A 14,981-nucleotide genomic window follows, 5' to 3' on the forward strand; every position below is an offset into this window, starting at 1 on the left:
CACTTCCACGAGTCAGCAAATCCAACTTCCCCAATTAAGCACCGAGGGGCACCCCACTCTGCGAGCCAGCCTCCTGCGCAAAAACATTCGTCTGTGGATGGGGAAGTCCATCATTCTATTCCATGCTCTGCCTCCTGGTTCTGCTGGTGCTCCTCTGAAGGTACAGCTGTCACCTGGATCCAAAGGTTCACTGTGCAGGAACCTCGGGTCCAGAGGACTTGCTCCCCTCTGGTTCTTGTTGATAATGAGATCCCTCTCCTGCTTCTCAGAGGGCTCATTTTATACACAGCAGGATTCCACTCCAGGGAACCTTTACCCAATTACTCACAGATGAATCCTCTGAGTCTCTTCCTCCACCCTATTACCAGACCCGTGCAGGGAAAGGTCGTTTGGTGGAGTTAGAGACTTTAGTTAGAAGAGCCATATTAAATAATTCACTGCCCCTGCACCATTGCAGACCCGCTCAGCGTACATCTCCTTACCTACATATCCATTTATAACATGCTGATTATTACTGCTATGGAATGACTGGGCAGGAAATAGTTTCCTCTTGTTACATTTTACTCGTGTATACCTCCCACTGGCTTCCTTTGCCTTGGCCATGCTATGCTGACCTGCCGCTCCCAGTGTTTTGCCTTCTCCTGCGCCAAAGTTAATCCAAATCTGCTCTCTAGTTAATGACTTTCCCTCCATCCCCCCGTGACGCTCGGAGAATATTTCTTTCTCCATGGAGACTTTTTCTTGCCTCTTTATAGTAGTGTCCTCACACAATGTCTGTCCTTTTGTGATTGAAGGATGACGGGATGTCGTCTCAGGTACTTTGGCCATGTTGTCAGGAGAGAACAGTCGCTGGAGAAGGACATCATGTTGGGTAAAGTGGAGGGCAGCGAAGAAGAGGAAGGTCCTCGAGACGATTGGCACAGTGGCTGCAACAACAGGTCAAGCCTAGAACGACTGGGACGATGGCCCAGACGGAGCAGTGTTTTGTTCTGTGGTGTACTGGGTCGCTATGAGTCAGAAGCAACTCAATGGCACTCAGTGTGTTAGTCTGAGAAACTAAAGAAACAAATCCAGAGACACCCATGTGTATGAGAAAGAGCTTTATATAGAAGGGTAATTGTATATTAAGAAAACATCCCAGCCCAGTCCAAATCAAGTCCACAAGTCCAATATTAGACCATATGTCCAATACCAGTCTATAAATTCCTCTTCAGACTCATGCAACACGTGCAATAACACTGAATGCAGGAAGATCACAGGCCAGGGGGTGGAAAGTCTTGTGGATCCAGTGGCAGTGGAAGCAGCACAGCACTGCCGTGGGTCTACACATGACTCCTCCAGCCCCAGGGCTCTGGCTCCATAGCATAGCTCCATGTGGCTTGTCAGCAGGAAGACAAAGCAGAGAGAGATAGTCCGTATGACCTCTAGTGAGCTATTTATCTCCAAATGAGCCTCCAAATGAGCTGTGACTTGATTGACACCCTTTTAATATCATCAGGTTGACACCAGATTATGTAACTATCAAAGGCACCTACCAACAACAACAACAATTTCACTCAGTAGCATGTCCTCCAGGTTCATTCTCCCTCCCCCGCCCCAGGTGCATTCTTGTGAGCCGTTTTGTGGCTCCATCGCTATCCTATATGTCAGAAGAATTTCTATCCTCCAGGAGAAGCTAGCCAACAGAGCCTCTAGAGTTTCTTCCTGCTTCATGATGTCATGGGCACAAGGATACTGCCTGCCGCCTGCCACGCAGAGTGTGGTCCTGGGACCTGCAGCATCAGCACCAGCTGGGCGCTGGTGAGAAAGGCAGAGCCTCAGACATCACCCTAGGACTATGGGAGGAGAACCTGCATCGCCACAATTTCTGGTGATTCATTGCACGTTGCCGTGTGAGAGGCATTGCTCTTATCATCCCCCAATAACCTCCTCTCTTCTCACCAGTAACTCCTGTTCTAGACTGACAAGAGCTAGATGTTTAAGGGCTTAGTTGGAGTGTATAAAAAACAAACAAACAAACAAACAAACCCCACAGCCCTCAAGTCAATTCTGACTCACAGTGACTCTAAACAGGTTTCTGAGGCTGTAAATCTTCCCAGGAGCTGACAGCCTCATCCGTCTCCCTCAGAGCAGTTGGTGGGCTTGAACTGCCAACCTTGTAGTTAACAGCCCAATGCTTACCCAACAGTGCCACTCAGGAACTTTTTGGAAGTTATGAACTTAGGGAAGAGTATTGATCTAAAATTAATGGAATAAAAATCAATACAAAAATAAAACAAAAAATGAACACAAAGAAAAGGAAAAACAAAAAAGGTAACTAAAATTGTGATCACAAATGATTCAGGATTCGAATAAAGCTGGCTGAGGGCTCTAGGTCATTCCTGGACATTGCTCAGACTCAAGGGCCATCTGTGGGTTGGGGCCTGGGTGAGGAAAGGGTCCACGAGGGCTCAGGGCCAGTCTCAGAGTGCCCTTCTGTGCCCACAGAGCGTAGTCCCTCCAACAAAATAAGTCTCCCTGGCTGGCCGGGGCTTCCTGGGAGCTTGCTGCAGGCTGAAGGGAGCTCACTGGGATGAGGAGTCTCTTTTTGTGGGAGGGCAGAGGGAGGCCTACGTGAGCTCTGGCAGGCTCGAATTCTGAGTCACAGTGCTGCAGCGTGGAGGGCGGGATGCCAGTCAGTCACATCGTCAGTAGGCATTTGTGCATGGAATCAAACATCATCAGGTTAATCTGTGCGGTGATGAATTGGGGTGGGAGCCATGCGAGAATCACGTGGTAAGGGTGCTCCCCCGGGCTGGGCTGCAGCCTGATCTGAGAATACCGAGGCACGGAGCTGAAGGCCTCTGCAGGGTCCAGAGGCAGATGATGGGAGGTTATGGATTGTCTCCCCTCTGTCAGGCTCTTGCAGGGGTGGGCATATGGCACCCCTGCCCCCTGTCCTTCAAGGAGCTGTTGGTCCGGCGGCGGGACGGGACGGGGGTGTGTGTGCTGGATAAATGCCTACATGACTCTGAAATAAGGCGGTGGTCCCCAGAAAGCGTGGCTCGGTGTGCCTGGTGGCTTCACACTGTCACCAGAGTAAGTGTGTCTCCGTCTCAGGGAGCCTCCTGAAGAAGTCCTGCTCCCGAAAGGATGCTTCTGAACTTGACCAGGGCCTCCCACAGACAAGGCCTGGACAAGGTCTCACCACTTGCCTGCTTTCCAGTGGCTTCTTTTAAACATTCGTTCCAGCTATTGGCTTTTCAGAGTAGAACTTTTGTAAGTTTCCAGCGGATTTCCTCATTCTCACTTGTATTATTCCCAATTGTTTTTCATTTTTACAAAAATTAGAAGATATTTTTTCCTTATTAAATAGTCTCATTTTAAGTCTTATCCTTTCAAGTCTTTTAAGCTTTCTGGCTTCCTTGTGCACATCTTTTTTAATGATCTGGTGTTTTTGTGTTGGTTCCCTGTAATTTCAAAATTCTATTTTTCTGACTAGAAAAGTGTAAGGAATTTTCAATATGACATGTTTGGAAAATAGAAGAAAGAAGAAAATTAAAAGAGTCCTTTCAGTACCCTTGAGAGTCATAGAGGCATCTAGGATAGAGTAGAAAGGCTTCTGAAGCCATCATCTTCACAGAATCAAATCACATCCTTCTCCCATGGAGCAGCAAGGGGATTTGAACCTCCAACCTTTCCATTAAGCTGAGCGCATAATCAGGGCCCCACAAGTGAGAATCAGCTCAATGGCACAGCACCCAGGTTACCTACTGCTGCTATTTCATTACGTTCTCCTCAACCATTTTCTTTTTTAATTTATAAATACTTGTATGCATCTCTTTAACCCTTTTATCTACAAAAGGTGGGCTGCAAATATTTTTCTGTGATTTGGTATTTATTGAAAATATTTTGGGGGTTATTTTGTCACTGTAAAACTAGCATATGCTTGCTGTGAAAATGTCTAACAATACTGACAGGATTACAGCAAGCAGGGAGTCCTTCTCCCTCCCAGAGCCACCTGGTTGGTAACAGCTGGGGGCTGGAGGCTGCTCAAAGGTGCTTTGGAATAAAGGCCTGGTGATTGACTTCTGAGAAACCAGCTGCTGAAATCCCCACAGGCGCAATCCTAAGCTGATCACCATCGGGTGTCAGGAGTGACACCAACCCAATGGCAGCTGGCTCACCCCCCACCCCTGTCCCTGCTAAGATCCCAACCCAGAGGTAACCACTGTGTATACATCCTTCTAGACTTTCTAAATGTATTTCCCTAAATATTGTAACCAGTGGTTCTACCAGACTCACGATTTGCAACTTGCCTTTCTCTTTCACAAGGCACCATGAGCTTTTCTGAGGTTAAGCCCTGAGTGGGGTCGAGGTGGACTTTTGAAAGGACAACAGCCAGGGTGAGGCTATGGCCCCACACCTGGCACCCAGGAAGGGGAACTTGCCAGTCATGCAGAAAGATCCCAAAAGAAACTGCTTGTGTGGACCAGAGGCAAAGAGGATTAAAACCCTGTTTCAGGATTGCCTGGGAAAATGCCTGATACCAGAGCCACCTAGATTTGAGAACCAGCACAAAATTTGTGCTCTGGTGCCTCCCTCCTCTGCTTTATTTCCCTACAAGTACTGCAGGGTGTGGTTTCAGCCAGCAGTGCCAGGTGACGGCAGGCGGGGGTGTTCCCATGTGACTTTCCAGAATCCTGGTGCCCTCTCAGGAGAAGCTAGGAGAGCCAGTCTGTTCAGGTTGGAGATCTACCAGGAAGGATATTTTGTTGTGGTGATGGTTGTTTCATTTAAAGTCTCTTGGATGCCATTGCAATGATGATCACAACTAACCTTTACATAATTACAACGAACATGCACAGTTCTGAATATATGCTTTATGTATACCAACTGATTTAATTTCTCCAACAACCTGGGAAGACAGACAGGATTGTAATCTGATTTTAACTTAGTAGGATCGTACAGATAAGAAAACGATCGGAAATCGGGCAGTCCACATTTAAGCCCTGCTCTTCACATAAGTGCTACAGGTAGAGAAACGACCTGGATATCAGGACTGAACCATTGGATTTGAAGGCTGACAACCATAGTCCTGAGGGACATCCAGGTCAACTGGCAGCATCTTGTGCCTAATGGAAGGACATGCTCAGCATATGGGGTAGTTACATTATCTGTTGTCAATTTGAGACTTGAGTGAAGGGGTGGCGTTTAGTCTGTCAATCAGATCGCAGCTTGATGACCTCATTCAGAGGTGCTCAGGAGATAAATAGCTCGCTGGAGGCGGGACACACACACACACACTCCCTGTGCCAAGACATTACTGAGGATGAGCCTCATGGAGCTACACTGGTGCAGTCAGAAATCAGAGAGCTGGAGAAGTCATGTGGAGACCCACACCAGTGCTGGGATGCTTCTACTACCACTGGATCCACAAGACTTTCCATCCACTGGCCTGTGATCATCCTGTATTTGGTGTCATTGCATGTGTTGCAGGAATCTGAAGAGGACTTTAGAGAGTGGTATCTGACAAATAGGCTAATGTCAGACTTATGGACTTGATCTGGACTGAGCTAGGCTGTTTTCCCAATACTCAATTGCTCTTGTATATGAAGTTCTTTCCTATACACATATGAGTCTCTATGAATTTGTTTCTCTAGTCTATCCAGACTAACACACACTGGCTTGATTGCTTTGGAGGTCTGAAGAATGGCACCATGTCTCATCACCAGTAATGACCTTGCAGAAAGTCTGGGTCAATTCGGAGCTGTTCTTTCAAAGCTCAGCATGTTTCCATTCAGCACTCTTTTTCCTGGTCAGTTTCAGGACCCAAGGCACAAATTTGCCAGCGACCCTTCTCATTCTTAAATCTTCCTTTACAATTCACTGATAAAATCCAGATAACTTCCTCATCTCTTCAATGGTCTTGGAGCACAAGTACCTGAATTTTGTCAACATTTTTGTCTCTTTGGAATGTTGACAGATATCTAGAATGATGTTTATCATCAACTGATATTTTACCTTTTATGAAATGAGAAAACCACTGTACACTTGAGTTTTCCCATAGCACTGTCCTTGTAAGCTGTATTCAACATCATAACAGTTTCTGCAGCATTTTTCCCAAGCAGGAAACAAACTTTCACAGCTGCACTGTTCTCTTAAATCAGCCACCCCATAAAACGAAGTTAGAGTGAAACTTCTTTTATGAAAAATTCGCTGTGACCAGAGAGAACCTTCCCAGGAGACACCACTGGGTACACTAACTCAGAGCGAGTTGCTTGATGCTCGCATAAAGGGGAAAATGCATACCACCAAAGCTCTGCCCTATGGAGCCTTTTCCCAGTTTTTTTTGGGGGGGTACCCGCTCATATTAACAGCATGGCTGCAGCAATGGGCTCAAGTGTAGAGACAATGGTGAGGATGGAGCGGGCCTGGGCAGTGTCTTGTTCTGTTGTGCTCTAGTGGTAGGACCGACTTGGTGGTACATAACAACGATAGATCCTAAAGATAATGTTTTACATCCTAGTCTGCTAAATAGCATCTAGGGTCTGAAAAACTTGCAAGTGGGCATCTAAGAAGCAACTGTTGGTCTCTTCCTGCCTGGAGAATAGGAGTCCTGTGTTAGACAGGGTTCTCTAGAGAAACAAAACCTAAATTCTAATAATTATATATATATTAATACAGATAGATATATAACGTAAGGAATAAGCAGTTAATTAAATTATAAAGCAGTACAAATGGCTCAGTGCAACTCACTCCGTGAGAGAGTTGTGAGACACTGGCAGTCCTTCAAGTCTTGAGGGCCGCCAGGTAGTCCTCTATAGAGCAATTTAGGCTATCTGGGCACAGGCAGCAAACAGCAAGGCAGGGCACAAACAGTCAGCCAGATGTAAATTCCAATTGTGTAGTGAAGCAAGTCTTGAAGGAACCTCAAATTACAGCGACACAGTCCATGGGTTAGGTTTCCCACAGGTAGTGTGACTTGCAAATTGAGGCACAGAACAAGCAAGGCAGCCGCATACTGGTCCGGTGATCAAAGAGCAAACAACAAGAAAGGCGAGGCTCGCCAAACCATTTATCTCTCTGCCCTTCAATTAATCCCACACATGTTTATCAGCCAGTTTGGCACAAAAAACTAACTACCAAGAAAACCAAAGCCTCAAGGAAGCAATTAGTCCAAAGGAAGAATGGCCCATTAACAAAAAAAGCCTGTTCTAACCTGAGACCAGAAGAACTAGATGGTGCTCAGTTCCCACTACCAACCACTCTTAAAAATTTTATTCTTGTTTTGTTTATCTTTAATCATTTTATTAAGTGCTCATACAACTCTTATCACAATTCATACATACATCAATTGTGTAAAGCATATTTGTACATTCATTGCCCTCATCATTCTCAAAACATTTGCTCTCCACTTAAGCCACTGGCATCAGCGCCTCATTTTCCCCCCTCCCTCCCTGCTCCTCCCTCCCTCATGAACCTTTGATAATTTATAAATTATTATTTTGTCATATCATGCCCTGTCCGACATCTCCCTTCACCCACTTTTCTGTTGTCCATACCCCAGGGAAGAGGTCACATGTAGATTCTTGTAATCTGTTCCCCCTTTCCAACCCACTCTCCGTCTACCCTCCCAGTATGGTCACTCTCACCACTGGTCCTGAAGGGATCATCCACCCTGGATTCCCTGTGTTTCCAGCTCCTATCTGTACCAGTGTACATCCTCTGGTCTAGCCAGACCAACCACTCTTAAGAATAGGAAATAATAGAATGGATTTTTGAAAAAAGCCAAAAGAAAAATATCAGACATTGCTCTGAAAGAGACTAGAGGAGATTCAGGAAAAAAGAAAATAAAGCAACGCACGAGCCGGCCGAGCCAGAACCGTGGGGCTGGGCTGGAGTGAAGGTGGCTACGAGCCCTCGTGCTGGGATGACAGAAGACGAACCTGATTCTAAGAGCCCGAAGGCTGGGGGGAGGGCTCCCCGAGGGCCCCCCCCCCCCAGGTAATGCGGAGGCGGGTGAGCCCACCACCCTTCTTCAGAGGCTCCAAGCTACCATTTCCAAGGCCTTGCGAACAAAGTGGAGGGGATTCTGCAAGATGTACAGAAATTCTCAGACAACGACAAGCTGTATCTCTACCTTCAGCTCCCCTCAGGGCCCAGCACTGGAGACAAAAGCTCAGAGGCCAGCACACTCAGCGACGAGGAGTATATTTATGCTTATAAGTGGATCCGCAACCACCTGGAAGAGCACACAGACACCTGTCTGCCAAAGCAAACTGTGCACGAGCCTCGCCTGTTGCAGCCCACTCAGCACAGCCAACTTTGGCAAAGCCATCAGAGAGATTTTCCCTGACATCAAGGCCCGGAGGCTGGGTGGCCAGGGCCAGTCCAAATATTGCTACAGTGGCATACGAAAAAAGCCCATGGTATGTATGCCACCCCTGCCCGGACTTGACCTGAAGGGCCCCCGAGAGCCCAGAAATGGGCCCAGAAGTGACCCAGGCACCGCGGGATGAACTGGTAGATGCAGCCTGCGCCCTGACCTGTGACTGGCCAGAGCCAATCCTGAAACGGTCCTTCAGTTCCATCGTAGAGGTCGCCCGCTTCCTGCTTCAGCAGCACCTCATCTCTGCCAGATCCGCCCATGCGCATGTGCTCCAGGCCATGGGGCTTGCTGAAGAGGATGAACATGGCCCCCGAGAACGGTTATCGAAATCCAAGAGCGGTGTAGAGAACCTGGAGGGCGGAACCCGAAGAAATCAGAGGGACCAGCCCAGCCTTCCAAGGAATTGGAAGCCCGGGCTGGGCCTGGCCCCCTAGGGCGTGGAGAACGGGAGAAGAGTGTAGTCGAGAGCCCGGCCCCAGCAGCCAGTGACCCCCAAGCTAAGTCCCTGGTGGCTCGACTCCCTCTGCTCCTCCCCCGGACCTCTTGCTCACATATCCAGTCAATTCGAGTCTCTCCACCTATTCTGGCCCCAAGCTCTCTCAAGGCCCCTTAAAAGTGGCTACATTGCCTTTGCCCAGCAGGGCTGGGGTTCCTCAGGCGGCAGTGCCCATCATTAGCATGACCTTACCAGCTGTCCCGCCTTTTCCTGGGACTGGTGAGCTCCACCTGTGGGTCTCCCTCAGCCCGAAGCATGGAGAACAGGGAGGTAGGCACAGCCAGCGACCCGGGACCCCATGACAAGGGCGTCAAGAGGACCGCTGAAGGACCTGTGAGGGAGGCCAGGGGGCAGGGCCTGCCAACAAAAGCAGCGAAGCAGGATGGAGAGGATGTAGGAGCTGATGCCAAAAGAAGGTGGGGGAGTCCTCGATAAAAATCAGGTGGAAGCGGGGGAAAGGAATTCTAACCCCGGAGAAGTCAGCAGCTGCCCCCGACTCTGCCCGGTCAAGGTTACCACTGGAGACATGGCGCTCTGGAGCGGCAAGCAACTCCTCGGGAGGGTCGGAGGGGACAGGGCTAAAGGGTGAGGCCGAGAGGGGGACAGTGCTTGCCCAGGGTCAGGAAGATGGCGCTATTCCCAAAGGAGTAAGGGGCTCTAGTTCTCGACATGCCAAAGAAGCAGGGGAGAAAATTATTGTCACCCCCAAAGTGAGTGTCATCAAGGGCAGTAGAAGCCCCAAAAGAGGCCCTTCCGTTGGGAAAGGGAGAGGCAGAGAGTGCCACACAGGATAGCAAAGGCTTCAAGGGGCATGTGCTTCCAAGTCCCTTACCCCATGACTGGAAGGACCCCAAAGCAACCCCCTCGTGAAAGGTGGGGAAGAGAATTTAAGTGTGTATACATACATATGTCAACTCTGCCTGCTTAGTAGAAGCCCCTTTGCACTTGCTTCTCATTTGACCCATTCTCTGTACAGCTGCTGAGTCACCTCGTCTTGCCTCTGACCCCGCCAGCTTGATACCTTTGCCTTCTATGTCACTAACAAAACTCTAGTGACCTTCTTACCTGGATCCCTGTGCTAATCTGTGGGAAGATAGGGCTAGGTAGGATAAGTATGATGGATGTAAAGCTTAGGAATCTTGGTTTTAAATCATAAAAAAACCCAACTCAAACTGGCTTAAGAATCAAAAGGCTTTATTGTCACAGATACCTGTAAACTTCAGAGGTTAGGGTTGGCTCCAGGTGAAGCTTGATCCAGGAGCTCAGTCTATGTCAAAGTACCTAATTTATTTTATTCTTTATGCTCCACTTTCTGTAGGATCACCTTAAGGCCGGCCACCTCGTGACTGCCAGCGCTCCTGGGGTTCCATGTGCCCTCGTTAAGTGGGGGTTCTTTGTGACGGGGCTCCCAGCATAAGCCCTTTAGATCCACTCTGCTCAGGTCAGCCTGAGATATACATCCATCCCTAACCAATCCCTGTGGCCTGAGGACGATGCATGCTCATTTGCTTACTCTACACCATGGACTACACTGTGCTTTCTTTAAAAAGGCCAGTCTCTTCAGTCACCAGGCCTAAATGAAAACCGTAAGGGGGGAGTTGCAGAGGAGGATGCTGCTAAGAAAGACAAGTGATCAGCGAGACCTACTGCCTGTATCCATCATAGTCTTCCTCTTGATCGGGTCTCAGAAGGAACAAGAAGGGGGTCATTCCCCTTTAGGGACTCGCTCTCTAGGCTCCGTATGAAGAATGACAGTCCCTTGCTTCCATCTCTTCTCAGAGTGGAGCAGCTTCCCTTTCGTGTTTCTGAACTTCCCTTTTCCCCTCATTACTAGTACACCTCCCCCACCATCTTTCACCAGGACTAGTAAAGCTATTGACTTCCTCTTCATTTCATTAAATTCATTCTGTATCCCCCCCCCAAGAAAAGAGACTAGAGGAGCCCCAAAGACCATTGCCCTGGGTCAATGCCTAACTTGAGACTACAGACCCTTCTTGATGTCAGCATAGCACCATAAAGCAAACACTAACGCCCATGAAGAACATGCTTCCTAGAATAACCGACCACATGCGACTCACAGGACAGCATGTGCCCAAAGCCCAAGATGAGAGGGCAAGGAGGGACAGGAACAAGAAATGAGGAAACCCAGGGACGAAAGAGGGAGAGTGCTGACACATTGTGGGGGTTGCAACCAATGTTAGGGAACTCTTCCTCTGTGGATTATTGATTGGAAAACTAATTGGCTATGGAAACTTCTACTAAAGTTAAGTGTTAGAAAAAAAACCCAACAAATCGGATTGTAACCATGGTGCTACTCTGTCTCCCTTGCTAGTTTGTGTTGGCTTCTGCTGTCTGCATCATCTAGGTTTAACCCTTGGGCTCTTGGAGCAGTTTCATCCTGCACCATGCTGCTAAGGTGCGACACTAGCCGGAGGCTGCAAAGTAATGACCATGCATTGTTCCTGTCAGTCACCTCACAACCTTGCCAGCGCACATTGCCAATGGTCAGTCATGTCACAACCTCGTGAGCATGCATTGTCTTTTGTTTTCTGGTCAGGAGGCCTAACAAGATCTGAACTCACAGATCAGGCCTTGGCTGTCGCAGCCTCATTCAGGACTGTGGAGTAGAAGCTGGATCGAACCAGACATAGAGTATGAGCTGAGGCTGGTCATCTGGAGACATGGAGTAGATAAGCAATCCCTGTGTAAGGTCAGAAGGTGAGGTATGGCCAGTCCCGCCCCAACTTAGCCTGTGAGCTTCGGAGAACCACAGGACAGTGGATGGAGGCAGCCCACAGGAAGATCCCGCATGGGCATGTCCTCTTAACACATTGACCCTACACCCTTCTAAGCAGGGTCCATTTCAAGCTTATCACCTCCTCCCAGGTCGGGCTTGGGAGGGGCTGAGAGGCCTAAGAGAAGCAGAAGTACACACAGAACTAGTGTATTATTTTTACCCACTGCATGACACTCAATCACAAGGCTTTATCTAGTCACGAACATTTAGATTGTCTCTCTTTGTTCTATTAAAAGCAAAGCTGCGGTGAATAAATTCTACTAGCCTCCACTGAGCACTTCATTTTCCCCAGGTCTGCTTTTACATACTCCGGTACGTTGTATAGGTTTTATTACTAGGCAGTGCACGTTTCATGTGCATTGCCCCGCCCCCCGCCCCCTAGGCAGGTTATAGTTGTTATTGGTGGGGACTTGGGATGGCCTTTTAAATGCATACATTGTATTTTGATATTTCCAACTCGGCCACTTTCTCCTCTTGTGCCCAGCTTGGCAACAGTAGGGGTCCTTGTGGGTTAGAAAGACCTGTCCTTTAAGAGTATGGAAGTACTTGCGTACATTTTCTTTTAAAATGTACCTGTTTTTACCCACTCAATGTGATTAAACATTCTGTGTTTGTTTGTTTGTTTGTTTACTGTGAGAGTTCCTTTAGCACACTGTATGTGAAAACTGGACACTGACCACGGAGCACAGAGAAGAATGGATGCATCCGAATGACAGTGTTTATTGAAGAATATGAACATTTCCATGGATGGTCAGAAGAACAGGTACATCTGCTTTAAAGAAATGCAGCCAGAATTCCCCTTAGAAATGAGGATGGAGAGGTGCTTACTGCGAACACGTCATCAGGAAGGGACCAGACGTTGCAGAGGGTAAAATAGAGGGTCAGCGAACAAGTGGAAAACCTTCAACCAGAGGGACTGACACAGTGGCTGAAACAATGGACTCAAACGTAATGCCAATTGTGAGCAAGGCACAGGACTGGGCAGTGTACATAGAGTTACCACAAGTCAGAACTAACTCAGTGGCATCTACCAGCCACAACAGAAAGCTCAGCTTGATCACCCAAATTGTTAGCCACTGGAACCGATGAAATGTATTGAGCTGTCTGTCTCCCCTACCATGATGTGAAATCTACCTTGATAATACAACAGATTCTTCTATTTATTGAATCTCTTTTCCAATTTTCTCTCCTGATTCATTGATCTGTTGGTTTATTCCTGGATCAGTACTAGGACTTTATTTCTTATTAGAAAAGCTATAAAGGCTTATTACAGAAAGATCAGCAAACACACAGATGCAAATACATACACACATAATAAGCAAAACTCACTTATGATACCATCTACAGATAAGTATCGATTTTGCCTTGGTGTCTATTGCTGCAAGTGACTTAATTTATGTGAGTGTGTATAAATATATATTCATAAAGTAAGTGCCATACAAACAGTTATGTAAACATTTCATTTTCATGATGTATCAGGAGTGTTATCAGTAAAAAAATAATGCTTCTTTAAAAACTTATTGTGGAATCCCCCAATACAATAGCACCTCGCCCTGCTAAGCAGCCATTGCAAGATACCCATCTTCCCGACATGATCACTGAAGACAGCCGTGTGTGTAAGCAAATGTGGTGAAGAAAGCTGATGATGCCCGGCTATCAAAAAAAGATATAGCGTCTGGGGTCTTAAAGGCTTGAAGGCAAATAAGCGGCCATCTAGCTCAGAAGCAACAAAGCCCACAGAGAAGAAGCACACGGCCTAAGCGAATACAAGGTGTTGAATGGACCATGTAGCAGATACAAAGGAACAAAAACAATCATTGTGTGATCACCTTCCTCACATAATGGCTGAAGACGAAAGTGTGCATAAGCAAGAGTGGTGAAGAAGGCGGATGGTGCCCGGCTACTGAGAGATATAGCGTCTGGGGACTTAAAGGCTTGAAAGCAAACAAGCGGCCATCTAGCCCAGAAGCAACCGAGCCCACACGGAAGCAGCACACCAACATAGGTGACCATGAAGGACAGAGGAGACCAGGTCTCCAACATCAAAGGTGGGGTGGTGGTGAGAATCACATCACCGTGAAAGAGGGGGAGTGCATGATGGGGACCCAATGCCCACCTGTAGAGAGCTGAACACCCCTTCCAGAGGGGTAGTGAGGAGGAGATGGGCCACACAGGGTTCAGTGTAACAACAATGAAACTCAAAACCTTCCTCTAGTTCCTGAACGCTTCCTCCCCTCCCAATCATCATGACCCCAATCCTACCTTGCCTTGCGGAGCTGGTTGTACCAGAGGATGTACAGCGGTGCAGTGGGGATCTGGAGGCACAGGGAATCTAGGACAGACGAACCCTTCAACACCAGCGGTGGGAGTGGCGACACCAGGAGGGAAGGGCATGTAGAAAGGGAGAACCGATCTCGGAGATCTATGTGTAACCTCCTCTCTGGGAGATTGGCAAGGGGGAGGCGGGTGAGGGGAGACGCCGGGGAGTGTAAGATAAGATATAATAATTATTTATAAACTATCAAGGGACCAGGGGTGGGATCGGGGAGGGAGGGGGATGGGGGATGGGGGGAAAAAAAGGGAAACCGAGCTGATTCCAGGAACCCAAGTGGAAGGTGAATTATGAGAGTGATGAGTGCAACGAATGTATAAGGGTGCTTTGCTCATTTGATGTATGTACAGACTGTGATAAGAGCCTTATGAGCCCCAATAAAAAGATTTTTAAAAAAAAGAAAATGATTAGGGCAAAGAATGTACGGATGTGTTTTATACAATTGATGTATGTATATGTATATGTATGGATTGTGATAAGAGTTGTATGAGCCCCTAATAAAATGTAAAAAAATAAATAAAATTAAAAAATTTAAAAAAAGATAAAAAAAACTTATTGTGGAAAAATGTATATGCACTTATATATAATATATGCCCTATATACACACAATATATATATATAATGATCATATATATAGGTCATTTCAACTATATATGTGTATTGATGTATATATATTAATGCTACCAGATTATAAATAAATCATATAAAACTTAGTTTGACTTGGTGCATATAATTATATATAATCTGGTAGAATTAATTACATTCACCATGTTGTGCAACTCTCACCACTCTCTATTTCCAAAAGCATCTCCTCACACCAGACACAGCCTCAGTACTCCTTCAGCCATGACTCCCCAGCTCCCTCTCTGTAGCCTCCCCATTCCAGTCTCTGGGAACCACCAATGAGCTATTGCCTCTATGCCTTTGCCTAATCTAGATATTCATATAAGGAGCCCTGGTGGGTTATGCACTGGCTGCTGCCTGC

General features: G+C 47.2%; 1 pseudogene; it reads left to right on the forward strand.

Annotated features, from left to right (window-relative positions):
• Positions 1-7,912: 7,912 nt before the first annotated feature.
• Positions 7,913-9,737, forward strand: LOC142457261 (DNA-binding protein RFX5 pseudogene; annotated as a pseudogene).
• The last annotated feature ends 5,244 nt before the right edge of the window (positions 9,738-14,981 follow it).

Source organism: Tenrec ecaudatus, chromosome 9 (assembly GCF_050624435.1).
Source record: "Tenrec ecaudatus isolate mTenEca1 chromosome 9, mTenEca1.hap1, whole genome shotgun sequence".
Classification (NCBI taxonomy): Eukaryota; Metazoa; Chordata; class Mammalia; order Afrosoricida; family Tenrecidae; genus Tenrec; species Tenrec ecaudatus.